Source organism: Cupressus sempervirens, chromosome 7, assembly GCF_028749045.1.
Source record: "Cupressus sempervirens isolate cs-2001-9-10 chromosome 7, ASM2874904v1, whole genome shotgun sequence".
NCBI classification, from domain to species: Eukaryota; Viridiplantae; Streptophyta; class Pinopsida; order Cupressales; family Cupressaceae; genus Cupressus; species Cupressus sempervirens.
This window is the reverse complement of record NC_143124.1, coordinates 186,924,508-186,942,534: the sequence shown is the minus strand read 5'-3', so window position 1 is coordinate 186,942,534 and position 18,027 is coordinate 186,924,508. Positions and strand designations below refer to the sequence as shown.

Sequence of the window (18,027 nt, the reverse complement as noted above, 5' to 3'; positions counted from 1 at the left end):
AATTGATTTATCTATTGATTCTAGCCAACTGAGGTGATGAATATTAATTATTGTGAGTTGTATTTGAGCTAACTTGACAAAGTGGAAGATATAAGGTCAACTTTTGATTTCAAAGTGTGTGTGGATGTGCAAGCATGAAGATCTTATTGAAGATTTAATGATGAGAAGAGGAAGTAAATTTGAAGGATAAGTAGAATATCCTTGTGGAGCAGAAAATCTATATCTGATCAAGAAGGATCAAGTACAAACTAGCACAAAGATCTGTAATCAGCAATTCAGTCGCATTCAAATCATGTCATCTCATTGTTACTCTCTAACCATTGTAGCAATTATCTAAATCTCTTTATAGAGTTGGCTTAACATCTATTTGCAGATCCTCTAACAAGGTGGTAGTTCTATTGAATTGTTTGAAGACCTCTAACAAGGCCACTCCTAATAGGGTGATTAAATCCTCTAACAAGGTGACAACTAATACTTTCCTTTGTAACCTTTAATAGGGTTGGCTCCTAACAGGGCTCACTTTAGAAAAGTGAAATTAGTAACTAATTGCAATTGATGATTTTTCCCAAATTGGGTTTCCACGTTAAATCCTGGTGTCAAATGTGTTCATGCTATTTTTTTTTATGTGTTTGCAACTAAGTTAAAGTAATGGTAATCACTAGTAACATTTAATTTTAATATGCTAAGCATTTACCAAACTCATTTATTTATTACCAAGTTACAACACTTTATGTGTGTTTATCGAGTATTATCAATATTCGGTTTTTAGTTTGCATTTTTGTACTAACATCTAAGGGATCTGGGATTTATTTTAGTAGTAACTAATTGACCCCTTCCCTCTTAGTTACTCCTCTTATATTTCCAATACTTCAAGTATCAGTGGTGAAAATTTATTCAAGGATTTATTCAGTATGGTCTTTCTCCAACTATTTTTCCTTCTTGGTTTTTTGTTGCACAACCATAGAAGTTACATACATTTTCTTGCAAATCTGTCATCTGGGTATGGGCCAAATTTGGAGAAGGTTATTCCACTACTTATAATTTTTTAATAAAGTCATTGGTGGGAATTTGAGTAGTGATTTTATGAGGCAGATTAGATATTTCTTTCAGAAAGGGTTTTTCATCATTCTAAAGGTATTTTCTTAGTTTGTTGCAACAAAATGATGAAATCCAATTCTTCAGCAGAGGGAGAGAAAGTGGAGAGAGGTTTTGGTTTCAAGAAGGATGAAGAATGAAGATGAAAAGTCCATGATTAGATTAAATCCACCCCAACTTTATTCTTCTACTTGTTCTCCCTCTTTCTCATTTTATTGGGTTGGTTCCTACTTATTAGGGCAAGTTCTCAACCTAGTTTTCCATCATTCTTTTAACATTCTTCTAGTTTTGAACAACATATGTATTTCCTTAAGTAATTAATAAAAGAATATATATAGTCCTAGTCTATTATGTATTGTCTTGATTTATTATAGGCATCTTGATGTGTTTGGTTTCAAAGTAATGAATACAATGTATCTATCATAGTATTTTCATCTTGAAACTTCTCTCATATTTGTGAGTTCTGAAATTTTCTAAGATGTGTAGACAAAGAACCCAAACCTTAGTTGTATTTTTTTTGAGTTGTAATTCAGTATATGTTTTGTTGTTGGTTTAATGAAGCAAGTATATTCATAGTGTATTTTGGTAGAATTGTAGATCTTATGGAAGGAATTTAGTAAGTGGAAGATTCATAGTGAAATATGATGTCTCATTTACAAAGTAAATGGATAGATCAAAAGGCTCTTGATGTATGTTTTAATTTGTGTAACATGCAATGGAAAAGGAACTAATCATAGCTATAGGATCTACATGTTTCTTTCTATTTGGTTCATGGTGTTTTTTGAAATCTTTCAAACACTAGTAGATTTTTGGAAAATAAATGACTACGTGACTAAAACTTTTAGTCACAAGACTAAATTTTTAGTTATGTGACTAAAAGTGATCAAATTAGATAGTAAAGTTTTACAATTTATAAAAATATATTACTAATATAGTCACTGGGTAAACTACAAGGTTAGACAAGGATAAATGACTAAATAAATGATTAAATATATGAATAAACAATTGGTTACTAATAATTAGTCACCCAAACAAATGACTAAATAAATGATTGATGAATTGTTTATTTTGTTAAAAAATTCTTTAACGTGTTTATAACTTTTATTACTCACTGATGGAGTTTCTATCATATTAATACATCATTATTAATGAAATCCTTGAACATTCTCTCAACTAATATTGAAGTATAAATGAACTCAAAATCAACCCTATTTGCACTCATACTCCTCAAAATCTATGTATTAAATCTTGAAGAAAATTACAAACCTTCAAAAACTCAAAAAGAAACTCCAACTCTATATCTACATATCAAAAAGATTAAAATTATCAGTTGACCTCCTACAATAACTCCAACTCCCAGAATTCCAATAACTTAAGTCTACTTCAAAGAATGACAATAAAGCTTCATTCAACTAAACCACATACTAAGTTAAATTAAATCGAAGGGAATGATTACCCATGTGGAGATCAATTGGAGAGTATCAAGCCATTTAATGATTAACCCTTGTCATTTTTGAGGGGCAATCTCAACTAATGTATAACTAAAAATAAATTGAAATGCTACCCAATTAAATGAAAAATGTCCCCTCCTACATACTAAAACTTCTCAAAGAAATATTCTCCCATAAATGATATCTAATCATCTCTAAACTAACTATATATCATATTAATTTTCATTTGAGTTCAACACTTATTAGATGGCCTATACGTCACCATTAAATAAATATTAATTACATTTTTCTTTGCACAAAAACCAAATAATTATTTATTTAATTTTATTTATATTTAAATTAATGAATATTTAGTAAAAATAAACTATTATTGAATAACTAAGAATTTAAATTAATAAATGATTGGAATAAAATATAATAAACACTAAGGCTTTTGATAAGAATAAGACCCTAATAATTTAAAAACTCTTTTTGGTCATGACTTTCCTATTTTAAATTTCTTTTTTTCATTTTATAATGTCTCTACCCTTTGTAGAACACTGGAAGATTTCTCTAAATTTTGAAGGTCTTGGATTAACTAGTCTTCCACAAAAGATAATTTTGAAGACTTCATTTCCCCCTCTACTACATATTAAAAGGTCAACCACATTGAGACACTTTGATTTATTCTCATGCTAGATTCATATGTAGTGATTTGTTACAACTTTTATAGCTACACACTATCACTTTTCAAATGCTTTTCCTTAATCTATGAAATGGTATATTCATGTGCATTACATTTACATCTCTTTCATCTTAATTTTGCAACTCTATACTACTATTCCTTTTATGTTTCTAGGTGTGCAAGCTATTATGGTTACAAATATATACTGATAGACAATTTTTTAAAATTTCTCATTATGTCTTCTAGGTATTTTATAGAAATGACCAATTACTTTGAAAAGAATTAGGTAGAATAATATATTATTACATAAGTAGTCAAAATATGTAATGTTTTCTCAAATTTCACCCTTATTCATTTTTCCCTTGTTCATTTTTCTAGTCTAAATCATAAGATATATTGGAGGAATTTGCTCTATAATTATCTAGTCTAAATCATAAGATACATTGGAGTACAATTTTTCTCTCTAGTTACAACCAAGGTATACCTTTTTCCCCTCTTAAGAAATTTTGAGATATAACTCCATGATCCATCTCAAGGATGACAAAAGTAAGATGATGTAGATGGTATATCAATTGCATTTTTTGTCCTTATCCCAGTGATGAATTATGGAGGTGTAATCCAACTTGTTAATATTAAATTTTTATATAGTTTCCTAAGTAATACTTTGATTTACTATAATTTCATGTAATGTAGAAAAATATATTGTATTTAGATATATGTCTACAAGTTCTTATGTTTCAAATTTTGGATGGAATAGTCTTAATATGTCATTATTAGAGTTATAACTTACTAACAAACGAAAAAATAGTCTATGATGATATGATACAACACTGAGCATTATCAATACAACAAAATCAGATATATACAACATCAAAATTATTTATATTATATGAATGAAATGATAGATTATAAAAACAACATGAAGTATGCATACATAAATTGACAATCTTTAGATGAAATATTTCTACTATATCTTTGTTCCTTAGGCTTATAGGAATATTTCTAGCTCGTAAAGGTATGGATTTGTTAGGGTTTCATTTTAGTGTATAAATCTAGGTATGAATTTGCCAATAACTTTCCATATCTAAAAAATCAATAGGGTTTTAAAGAAAAAATAGGGGTTCCATTCACACTGGCTTCGAATGATAAAAGACATTTTATTTGAAGAGATATGGAGATAAATATCTTCTATGGTTTTCTATGTAGAGATTTCTATATTGTGTTTAAAATTCTTGAATTAATAGATGTTGCCAATTGTGTGGCCTCTTGAGTATTTTTATGGTCTAGAAATGATGAAGTCTCTCTAAAAACTGGTGATTTCTTAGATATCATGTAAATCTCTCTTGTTGTATAAACTCCTAAAAATATATGCTTAGCATACTAGTCAATATATGCCAAATTTCTTCTATTAAAATGGCTCTTTGCATAAAACTCGTGGGAATATTTAGTAGATTTTCCTAGATGCTCAATGCCTGAGGCCATTTCAAAACACAGGGATCCTTGATTTCTAGATGGACGTGAATGAGTTTGTTGATCTAGTTCCTACGAACCATATTGCAAAGTTGTCATTCAATTACATCCATTAGCCTTGGAAGGAAATCATCCATCAAATAATTAACAAGTGCAATTTTCTTCTGAGGAAATCCACCGACAATTAAGGGTGAAATACCCATATCATTTGCCCATGCTACCATAGCTACCTCTTTCCATCTCAATTTTTCCACATGTTTGTGTGCCACTTTGAGGACCCTAGTCCTCTCTTATTTGATATTAGGATGTGTCATGTTTTCTTCCATGTCCTCCTTGTTTTATTGTTTAGTGTACATGGATTTAGACTACATTTTTAGGGGGTACAATGATATTATCTAAAAATCCCCTTAAATTGTAGTGAAAGAGTCCAAATTGATTCCTTAGCAATGGTACAGGTTGATTATTGAAATTTTTTAGTTATCCCTTGATCGAAATTCCCACCTACCCATTAGTGGCATTAAACTTGGTAGGTGAGTTCAAATTCAAAATGAGAGGGAATTTTTTTGAGACAAGACAAAAGGAAAGAATGCTCATTCATTTGATAAGAAGGAAGGATAGAGATTAGTTGAAGAGAGCATAGCTTTCCTCGAGAGTAGAAGGAAGGTTCAAGAAATTAGGAAGAAGATTAGAGGTTGCAACAACACAAGTCTTAATCTCTTTGTTCTTTGTAAGTTCATTTTGTTTGTCCTGTTGAAGCAGTGATTACTCCAGGCATTATTGTATGCATCTATCTTGTGTTGCAACTTTATATTATCAATAGAAGTTTTAGCTTAATGTATTTTGACTCTAGTTGAAGCCATATGCTCCAAGATTTCTAATAATTGAATTAGTTTTTGAGTAGAAATCAAGAAATTAGGCATATTAGTCAATCTCCAATTATTTGGCTTATTGTTGTTTCTATTTCTATCTAATCCACATTGTGGTTAGTACTTGAGTAAAAAAAAGTTGCAAGTCTCTATTCTTATCTCTATATTTCAATAGTGGAAGAAAGTAGACTGTAGTTCATTCACTAAGTAACTCAGTGTCCTTGTTAACCACATTCTTTACTTTAACTTGGTTCTAGTGCTGACCAAGCTCTTCTAATGTGTACCAAATCATTTGGTCTTAGGACTGACTAAGCTCACTTGGTCCCCTCACTAACTAAGTTGACTGAGATCACTAGGTGTATTGTTGTCTGAGCCCATTGATTGATGAGGTCTTTCCTTTGGAGACTAAGTCGCTCAGATCCCATTATTGTCGAGAAACTCAACATTGCCTATCACTTGACTCCTTAAGGTGTTAAGCAACTTGACACTAACTATGTCACTTGACCGTCAAGCAAGATATTTTGTGAAGTTTTCACATGGTATCATATATTTAAGGCCCCACATCCTCATGATTTTGGGCATTTTTTCTAGGTATTTGACATGGAAGGAGATGTAGGAAAGTCACAAAAACAACCACCATCCTTTAATCGACATAATTATGAATCTTGGGAAAGGGAAATGAGAACCATGATGGTTGTAAATGATTTGTGGGAGCTTGTGCTGAATGGGTTTCATGATATAACTGACCCAACAAAGTATGCTTCCCTCACCAACCTTCAGAAGACTTAGCTAAAGGAGTCAAGTGGAAGGGATGCAAAAGCCCTAAGCTTGATTGAGGTAGAAATTACATGGACTATTTTTCCTAAGATAATAATAGCTAACTATTTAAAGGAATAATAGGATATTCTTGAGACGAAATTCAAAGGAATTGATAAAGTTCAAGTAGCAAAGTTATAGATGATCAAAAGGGAGTTTGAGAACCTTCAAATGAAGGATAATGAACCTATAATAGATTTCAACTCAAGAATATCTTACTTTGATAAAATAGCTCAAACCAAATAGAGAAAAGTATGAAGAGAAAAGGATAGTGGAGAAAATATTGAGGAGTTTACCTAAAAAATATGACAATCCTGTGATGACTATTGAGGAAGAAAAGGACCTCACCACATTGAAAATGTTTGAGTTGATGGGAACTCTTCAAACCCATGAGCACTGAATTAAAAGGTCAATTACTTCTTCTAAAGGGTAATCTTTCAAGGCTCAAGAAAATTCAAGAAATAGGGGGAGAGGAATAAATTGCTCTAATAGAAGCTTAAGAATTAGAGGTTGTGGAAGAAATGGTCAAGGAAATAATGGTGCAAAAATCACAAGATAGGCAGACAAACAAGAGGGAGAAAACATCTCTCCAAATAACTCTAGAGGAGGTAAGAATAACTACAACTCCAATAAGAGAAATGTAGAATGCTATTACTCTCATAAATTTGAGCATTATGCAAGTGAATGTTGCAAGAAGCAAGGTGGTCAGTCAACACATAATGCAAATGTGGTTGATGTGAATATGGGAAATGCAAACAATCCTACAACATTCATCATGTGTAACATTGGTGATGAAGGTAGCCCTGAGGTATGGTAGTTGGACAGCGGTTGTAGTAACCACATGACTAGTAATGAAAGATTATTTTCTTTCATTGATTGAATTTTCAAGTCTAAAAAATGGGAAACAATGGAACCATTCCCATTATGAGAAAAGGATCTATCATGGTCTACACCAAGAAAGGTGAGAAGGAGATACTATGAAGTACAATTTCATGAGTTTTGGACAACACATTCAAAATGGTTACAAGGTACTGATGGAAAATCACAAGTATGTTATTCATGAAAAGGATGGGAGTAAGCAAATACTTGCAGAAGTTCAAAGGAAAAAGAACTAGATGTTCCCTTTGAAGGTAGAGACATGTTTCTCTTCTCAAGTCAATGTTACACCTCTCAAGCATGCATATACAATAGTACATTAGAAATTATCTCTTAGGAGCATAATTGAAGACACCTCCATGCTATGACATCCAAGGTATGGACGTCTTGGCTTTGCTGGTTTAAATTTATTTTCCAAGAAAAGAATGGTAGATGGTTTTCAAATCATTGTTGATTCATGTGATAAGTGTGAGGCTTGTATTTTTGGTAAGCAACATAGGCTTCCCTTTAATTTTGGTAATACTAGAACAACAAGGGCACCATTAGAATTGGTGCATTTTTATTAATCTGGCCCTATGAAAACTACTTCTATTGGGGGAGTACTTATTTCATGACATTTACAAATGATTTTAGTCATAGGACATGGGTGTATTTTTTGGAAAGAAAATCAAAAGCATTTGATAAATTTGTTGAATTCAAAGCCTTGGCTGAAAAAAAATGTGGATACTATTTAAAAATCCTTAGGTCAAATAGTGGAGGGGAGTATACCTCCAATTTGTTTGTAATATTTTGTAGGAAGAATGTCATCAAGAAGGAGCTTACAACTAGTTATACTCCACAACAAAATGGAGTGGTTGAGAGGAAGAATAGGACCATTGTTGAGATGGCAAGGATTATGATGAAATCAAAGGGCCTCCCAACTGAATATTAGGGAGAGGTTGTAGGAACAACAATATAATTGATAAACATGTGTCCTACAATGGTAGACTATGAAAAGATTCCTCTTGATGCATGGTCAAGACATAGATGGACAGTTGAGCACTTGAAAGTTGAGGAAAAAGATGGGTGCCAAAGGTGTGAAGTGAATCTTTATAAGTTACAATTTGGAATCAAAGGCTTATAGGTTATATGATCCAATCACCAAGAAAATCATCATTTCAAGAGATGCAAAGTTTTCAAGAGATGAAAAGTTTCTTGAAAATTAGACATGGGCTGACTGGTGGATGAATCTTCAAGCACTTCAAGAAAAGTTTCAATTATTGATGAAGAAGATGAAAGTTTTGATCAACAAGATGATGGAGCAGAAAACATAGATAGTTGTAGACAAAGGAAAAAATGCAAGCAACCTCAAACATGTAGAGGGTCAGCTCCTAGCATCTCAAGACAACTCCAAGTTGGTATGCATAATAGTAGAAACAACAATACTAAAAATTCAGATCCCACTCTCTCCTCCCTATTTCCAAGAAAGAATAAGAGTATAAGGGAATATATCAATATGAAAGATATGATGAAGACTATGATGAAAGTGCTAATTATCTACTATTTTCTCATAGTGATCAAATCTAGTTTGAAGAAGCTATGAAAGAGGAGAAATGGTGTAATGCCATGGATGAGGAAATAGATGCTATAGAAAGAAATGAAACATGACAGTTAACTACTTTTCCTCCCATGAAACAAGTTATTAGAGTTAAATGGGTTTACAACACCAAGTGCAATGATGAAGGAAAAGTAAATAGTGAGAGGGCACAATTAGTGGTCAAGTCGTACAAGTAGTAGTATGGAACAGATTATGATGTGAATTATGCCCTAGTTGCAAGAATGGAAACTATCTTTGTTCTCATATAAATTGCAGCCCAACAAAAATGGAAGGTATATCGAATCAATGTGAAGTTCCCCTTCTTGAATGGTGTATTGAAAGAAAAGGTATATGTGGATCAACCACCTAGTTATAAAGTTGTAGGTGAGGAACATAAGGAATAAACATTGAAGTGAACTCTATATGGGCTCAAGAAATCTCCATAGGCTTGGTATAGCAAGATTAACTCATACCTTATGAGCAATTGCTTTAGCAAAAGCGATGGTGAGCCTACTTTCTACATCAAGACAATAAATGGTAAGGTTTTGATTGTTTTCTTGTATGTAGATGACTTAATCTTAACTAGAAATGATAATTTCCTAATTAGTGAGTTCAAAAAGGCCATGAATAATTAATTTTAAATGATATACCTAGGTCTCTTGAAGTACCTTTTAGGAATAAAAGTAAAAAAAATGCATGATGGCATCTTCATCTCTCATAAAAAATATGCAAATAAGACCTTGAAGAGATTCAAAATGTGGATGGTAAGGAAAACCCAACATCAACAATAGTAGGTTTGAAGTTGAGAAAGGAAGATTGCATTCAAAATGTGAATCCAACATTATACAAAAGCATGGTTGGAAGTTTGATGTATTTGATAGAAACTCAACCTAACCTAATTCATGTAGTAAGTTTGATTTCTAGATTTATAAAAACACCAAAGAATTCTCATTGGAAAGAGAGAAAGAGGATCCTAAGGTATGTGAATGGTACCATAGGATTTGGCATTTTGTACACTATTGATAATGATTTCAAAATAGTTGGGTACACTGATAGTGATTGGGCTAGAAGCCTAGATGATAGCAAGAGAACTTTCAGCTATATGTTTCATATGGGTTCAGGTGCAATTTTATGGGCATCCAAGAAGCAACAAATTGTTTCTCAATCTACAATAGAGATAGTGGAGAATGGAGACATCAAGATGCAATTTTGTAAGTCTGAGCAATAGCTCACAAACATATTCACTAAGCCATTGGGCATAGCAACTAATGTACACTTAAGAAGATCTCTTGGAATAGTTTATTTGGATAAGGAGTGATCCTTACTTGTTGGCTTAGGACAAAGGGGGAGTGGTTGAAATCTATCATTTAGCCCTTGAGACAAATGCCCACCTACCTATGAGAGGCATTAAACTTGGTAGGTGAGTTCAACTTTGAAATTAGAGGGAAAGTTTTTTTGAGACAAGACAAAAGGAAAGAATGCTCATTCATTCGATAAGTAGGAAGGATAGAGATCAATTAGAGAGAGAAGAAATTTTAGAGAGCAAAAAGAAGGTTCAAGAAATTAGGAAGAAGATCAGAGGTTGCAATAACATAGGTCTTGATCTCTTTGCTCTCTATAAGTTCATTTTCTTTATCCTGTTGAAGTAGTGATTGCTCTAGGCATTATTGTATGCAACCATCTTGTGCTACAAGTTTATATTATCAATAGAAATTTTAGGTTAATTTATGTTTACCCTCATTGAAGCCATATGCTCCCATATTTGTAATAGTTGAATCACTTTTTCAGTAGAAAGCATGCAAGAAGGCATATTAAGCAATCTCTAGTTGTTTAGCTTATTATTGTTTATATTCCTATCTATTCGACATTGTGTTTAGTATTTGAGAAAAATGGATTTGTAAATCTCTATTCTTCTCTCTAAGTTTTGATGGTGGAAGAAACCAAACTATAGCTTAGTCACCAAGTAACTTGGTATCCTTGTTAACCAATTTCTCTACTATTGCTAACCAAGCTCTTCCCATCTTTACCAAGTAATTTGGTCTTAGTGTTGATGAGCTCACTCAATCATTGCATTATTAGAGCTCACTTGGTCCTCTCATCGACCAAGTTGAACAAGCTCAATTGATTCCTCTGTCAACCAAGCTCACTCAATGTAGTGTTTTCTAAGCCATTGATTGTCAAGCTCTTTCCTTTGGAGACTAAGTCACTTGGTTCCCATTGCTACCAAGAAACTTGACATTTCCTATCACTCAACTCATTAAGGTTCCATGCCACTTGACTTTTGAGATTTTTTTTTAATGAATTTTTCACACTTATAAAGAGGAAGGGTGGTGAGCATCACATCTGCAATTACAAGTGAAATAAGCTAATAAAGAAATGGGTAGGCATTTGAGTCTCTTCAAGGCTACTACTAATCATACTCATTATTTACCAAAAATTTAAAAAGGTTGAACAAAATATTTATTAGTTGGTACTATTGCACTTATTTTGGGTGGCCATTGTAGGAGGGCTTTCAAAATATTTGATTTGTCAAAAATGAAAAATGTAGGCATTCATATAACTAACACCTACCAAGAAAACATGATTTGAAGAAATCAAGAGTTGTTTTCCAATATTGAGAAGGGATTTTAGACTAGGGTTTCTATCACACTAGCTAATATTGAAGAAATAATCTTTGTGAATAAGACATCTATAGCCCATAAGATGATTTAGTCCAACTTTATAAGCTATTCTAAATTTTTGTATCTATCATTTTGCCTTCCTTTGAACCATTGTAAATTAAAGCTATATATATAACCTTTTTCCTTGTGAAATCATGTGCTAGAACATGAAAACCTATTTCAGGTTTTCTTTGGATATTAGATCAAAGCTTTTACTTCAAATTTAGTGTAGTTTTTTGTGTCTACCTATAGGTAAAAAATATGTTAGAGGAGAAACATTACTATTTTCTCTATAGAGATTAGGATTCTAAAATATATTTCGATTGGCATTTATATGGAAATAAGTTATTTTTTCTTATTGATTTTATTTGTTATGTGCAATCAATAAGATATTATTTTTCTTACTGATATTAATTATTGTTGTGCAATAATTTTCCCAATTGTTTGGTCAACAAAAACTAATAGTGTAGAAGGAATTTTCAATAAAGGAAATGGTCACTTAAAACCACAAGTCTAAGGAATTGTGGTAAATATGGGTGATAATTCACCACTTACAACAACAAGTTGCCATAATAGTGGAAATGATTATAACAAGTAGGTTAACCCATGGAGTGAGTGGACATCTGCAACCAAAGGAAGGAGGTTGCCAAGATTAGAGGACAAGATTGAGGAAAATACTATGGTTGATGAGACACAACCTAGAATACATATGCAGGCAAGGGAGCATAGTGGGAAAGAACATGTTAGGAGTTGAGAGTCTACAAGACCACTAAAAGATACTACTAAATTAATGGATTACAAAAGCATTTATGCAATAGAAAAGAATGGAAACCAAATCATAAGAGGTTCTTAAAGTTGATGAAGTGGTGTCTAAGCTTATGTGTTCCCAACATGGACAAAGTCTATAAATTTTTCCAAAAAATGTGTTTTTTGCATGTATAGATAAGAAACAACCATAAATTATAAAGCTAGTTATAGTCCATGGAAACACAACATGAGACCGATGGAATAGGTAGACCCTACAAAGCTAGTGAAGAGTGATGAGTAGTAGAAGAATAGAAAAATAGGATACAAAAGGCATGAAGAGAGTGGTTGGAAGGTGCTTTTGTTTTGGCAAGTGACTTCCTCAGTATGGAGGGGGAATCATGCATACACGAGTATCCATCTCAGATATATATTTTCTAGAAGCCACATTTTCAACACCTAATGTATACATAGTGTAATGTCCTACCCCTATTTGTACCATTTTTTAATATTTTATTTTTTGTACAAGGTATTTTTTCAAATAGTCTTATTGTTGGGGAGTTATTTTTCAATCCATATTAGAGGCATAATATGGGATAGCAGCAATTAATTGTTCCAATATTGTTTGGTTCAAGCAACTATCGGTAGATATGATGGTATAGATCAAGGATCTAGTGGTTAACTTCTATGATAACACTAGTACAATTAAAATATCAAAAAATCATATGATGCATACCAAAACCAAGCACATTTTTTTAAAGTATAATTTTTCAAAGAATTGGTACAAGATAGAGATGTAAGATTGGAATATGTGAATACTAAAGAACAAATTGCATAAATATTCATTAAACCATTAAATAAGGATGCATTTTTGTATCTAAGAGGTTAGTGAAGGGTCATTTCCCTATTTTAAGTTCACTAAATGCAATTTAGTGATGCATCAACCATAGCATGTTGAAGATCAGACAATTGATGCAATATTGACAAGGCACATTGGAAATGAATCAGTGCTAGATTACATTGATATTCACTAAATATTGTCTTTAGGATGAGATGTAAAAGAGGGAGAAGTTTTCTTTCATATCTCATAGATATTTTCTAAAGAGGGAGACTATATATTTCATAGAAATTTTATTACTTCTAGAGATGTCAAAGAGGGAGAACTTGGTCTAATATCAAAGAAGGAAAGTTTGATATCAGAAGAAGATGTTGTAGATAGACTCTTTTTGAAAAAGGGAGAAACTAAAGGAAGAGAGAGTTCACAGTAATATTGGGAGTTCTCATTGATGAGAAGTAGAATGAAACTAAGGATATGTTCCTTACTTTATCCTTTCTCTAAAAATTTCATTGTATTATGACATATTGTGTTTCCATCAATGCCAAAGAGGGAATTGTTGAAAATAATTGATTAATTGTCTATTTTATTTAATGTTACATAGAATATCATATCATTTCTAGTTAGTATATGTCAATCTCACTCAGGTGATGAAGGCAGTTTCCTATGTTTGCTGAGCAATCCAAAGTTTCGCAAGTTTAGAAGATAGTGTCTACCGAGTTCACTCGAGAATTAAACGAAAGTTTGTAGAAGTTGAGTGTTAATCGAGCTCACTCAGTTAGTGAAGAAAATGTTGGATGGAACTCTATGAATATGTAGTGTTAACCGAGTTTACTTGGTTAACAAAGGAAAATCATTTCTGAGTTAGTGTTTATTGAGAAGGGTTAGCTAACAAAGGATTTTTTTTGTTTTGGCATATTGAGTTCAATTGATTTTTGTTGGTTCTAGTCGACTGAGGAGATGAATATTAAGTTTCCTAAGTTGTATTCAAGTTGACTTGACAATGTGTAAAATATAAATATAAGTTCAAGTTGAGAATTGAATGTGGGGAACATAATAGAATACTTGAAGATGCTTAGAGGAAGAAAATTAGAAGGATAAGGAGAATATACTTGTTGAGATGCAAAGATAAATTCGATCAGAAACAATCAAGTATACATGCCATAATTGAGATCTACAATCAGCAATTCAATTGCATCAAAAATTAGGTCATTTCAATGTTATTCTCTAACCATTGTAGTAGTGATCTAAATCTCTTAACAGAGGTGCCTTAAAAACTATTTGCAAATCCTCTAACAAGGTGGAATTTCTATTTGAAGTGTTGTAAAGACCTCTAATAGGTCCACTCCTAATAGGGTTATCAAATCCTCTAATAGGGTCACACCTAATAGTTTGTTTTTAAACCTTTAACAAGGTTGGCTCCTAATAGGGCTCACTTCAAAAGAGTGAAAATTGGTAACTAATTGCAATTGGTGGTTTTTCCCAAATTGGGTTTCCACATTAAATATTGGTTTCAATTGTTTTCATGTTATTTCTTTTATGTGTATGAAGCTAAGTTAAATTTAAGGTTAATCACATTAAGATCAGTATATTTAGTTATTGCCAAGTTAAAGTTGATTCTTAGTACTTGATGCATTACAACATTTTCTAGTGTAAACTAAGTGCCTATGTGTTTGTTGAGTAACACTAGAATATAGTTTAATCAAAGTTTATGTTTTGATTTGTATTGACATCTAAAGGATCTTAGATTTATTTTTGTAGTAACTTATTCACTGCTCCCCTCTCAGTTACTAGTCTTATATTTCCAACAATATCTTCAAAATAACTCCTTGAGTCAGCTTTGAGACTTTCTCAATTAATTATAATAAGAAAATTAATTAATTACAATTACAATAGCATGGTCAACTCACAATCTATACAAAACTTCACACAAGTGATACTAGGGCTTACATGCACACTTGTTGATGTCATCAGTTTTCTATCTTCTGTCACTACCCAATTTCACATCTTCTCTCTGCATCTCATATGTAAGACAATGAAGAAACATCAAGAACTGCTTTCCCTATACTCTATCTCTAAACTGTCCTCTGTAATCAAGTAAAACTTCTATATGTCTTTGACTTAGACTCTGTGTACTTGACCACATCAATAGGACACATTGTAGAACATGTCTGTTGGTGTAAATAAGTATTTACTTATTACACTTACTTAAGTTTACTTAGGTTAATGCATTATTTTAATATTTTACATTATTTTATTATTTTTATTTGTGAGACACCTAGGAGTTTGCACACCTTTTTGAGTTCTCATGTAGACAACACAAGAGTACACAACTCTATTTTAGCACATGGTGTCTACAACACTATTTTGCATGTCACACCCTTGTAGGGTTATCCTCTCATCACCGCACTTACTTCCATGCTTAATGGAGGATAACCCATATCTAGTGGACATGTGCTTGGTTGTATGTCTTATCATGATGCTAATTACAAGGCATTCTAGATGTATCTTAGAGGCTTTTATATATAGGCACTCCTACTATACTTTTACATTGCATTAATCATGGCATATTGAATACATTATCATTCTGATCATACTCTCTCTCTTCTTGGTCTACTGTGTACTTGTATTTGAGTTCTTAGTTCTTGGGTGAATTTTTCCCTTAAGAAAATTCTTACATGGTATCAAAGAAACTTGGAGATTTTCTCATCACATAGTCGTTCGAGACCATGCTTGCTTCATCACCTCAGCCTGAATTCAGAGTGCTGCAAAAATTGGGAGCATCTAGAGTCAAATCTGACCTCGCCATTGCATCTAGAATCCTAAACTAGTGAAAATTTACTATAAACTCAACTACCTTGGAACAAAATCGACCATGAGGCCAATTTTTTTTGCAAATCTGAACCTGGAGGCCCCAATTTGCAGTATGGGTGTGGTTTTTTTTGCGAATTTAATTGATTAATTTTAGATCTGCAATTTATTATTTGTCTAAAATTTTCATTAGAATTAGTGGAAATATTTTTTCTCTTTCCAGCACCAACAGAGAAATTTTTTTAGCAGACCAGGGCAGTGACATGCCTGATCTGCCATTTGGAGGGTATATTTTTTATTCGTAAGGCATATTTTATTGGTTTAGCACAACACTTCCAAATTTGACATAGAGGTTGTACTATACAATACAACTACACGAGTATTCTACATTTTTCAACCATCGTGCAAGGGTTATATGACCACACACCAAAGTTAACTGACTGAAGCCCGTCCACTGGCCCCTTTGTTTAAATTATCATGAGCTCTACCTTTTAAATAGCACAAAGAACTAACACACATTCAATGTGGGATTAAATCCCACTGCACCACATTCTCATAAATCCAACGCTATCCTCATATCTCTAGTGTCAGCTTTGGAGTTTTTGGCACATCAAATCTCCCGCCTGCATAGTGGTTAAACCCATTTTACCGACGGGGTGATCCTTCCACCTTTGGTGACTGTTGCAATTTTCTGGCAACATGGAGTGCCTTTATTTTCGACATCAGCCCAGCTGTCATCACAACCACCTCCTGCCACAATGGATTGACAGACTATTCTAACAGCACAAAGCCACCTTATCACACATGGAGCTCCTACACTTGACCACGCAGACTCCAGTACCATGTTCGACATTACTGCAACCTGTACATGTGGCTTGTAACAGAAACCTCCACGTAGTCTAATCAACCCTTGACACGTGTCCAAGTTGACACATAGTTTTTGTCAAATCATCAAACAGGACTACCAAATCACCTATGGAACCTGCTGATTACTACCATGACATCATACAAAACTTTGACACGTTTACCAACCGTACAGTATGGACATGCACGTTAGCTGACATGTCATCTCAAGGCGTGAATATTGCCAAGTCATCATTTCATGAAGTTAAAATTGACGATTGTTTGACTATCATTTCTAGGTGTTCTATAATTAGAGTGATGGCAGGTTGTCCATCAAATTTAGACTCACAGTTTACTCTCTAGACCCCTCTCTAGATTTCTTTTTAGTTTGGCAGCCTGACTTTGTGAGCCAATATCTCGGACATCCGAACTCCAATTTAGGTATAATTTTTTTTGAAATCAGGTAGAATTTCCTAAATTTTCTAGTAGTAGTGTTTTTTTCTAGTTTTGGTGCACATATTTTGCAAAAATTGTGCTTTTTGGCAACTGTACTTGCATAATCTTGCATTTTACAACTTCAAAAGCTTCGTATGGGCACATCTAGTCAGTTTTTCAAGTTCCATTTTTTTGAAAGCATGTATTTTTTTGTCTACTTTCTAGATCTAAAGTCAGATTCTAGGGTTGTGTGGACCAATTTCTCACTTTTAGAATCAGGCCTTTTTTGGCATTGTAAAGCTTTGATTCTTTTTCAAAATTGTTGTAAACTAAGCTACAGTGCTTAAGTGATAGATTTCAGCCTCATAAGGAAGTTGTAAAAGAAAAATTAGAAAGTCAAATTTGTTCATTTTGACAAGTGGCCCATTGTAAATGCACTACTTATAAAGTGCCAAAAGCATTTTTTTGGGGGGGTCTTTTGATTGAGTGAAAAGGGGGGGGGGGGGGGTGTACTATGTTTCTTGTGTCTCTATTTTGTGCTCTTTTCATTTCTGCATCATGGGTTTTAAATGTCCTCCTCTAATTTCACACAACTATTCTACATGGAAAGATATTGCATGGAGTAGATTAATGGAAAAAGGATATAGTCTATATGTAGATGGTACAATTACCAAACCTATTGATGCTAAAGAAGTCATTGATTGGCAAAAAAAGACCAACTAGCTTTAGGTATTATCAAGAGTTGAGTACATAGCGATCTTCTCTTCCACATTAAAAATTGTTCAAACTCTAATGAAGCTTGGGATAAACTTGAATAGTTGTATGATAAAGTGGATGAAGAAAAGGGATTTTAGATTGAGGATTATCTACTTCTCTTGGATCCTA

General features: G+C 32.8%; 1 pseudogene; it reads right to left on the bottom strand.

Annotated features, from left to right (window-relative positions):
* Positions 1-4,422: 4,422 nt before the first annotated feature.
* Positions 4,423-16,717, bottom strand: LOC149546121 (uncharacterized; annotated as a pseudogene).
* Between the last annotated feature and the right edge of the window lie 1,310 nt (positions 16,718-18,027).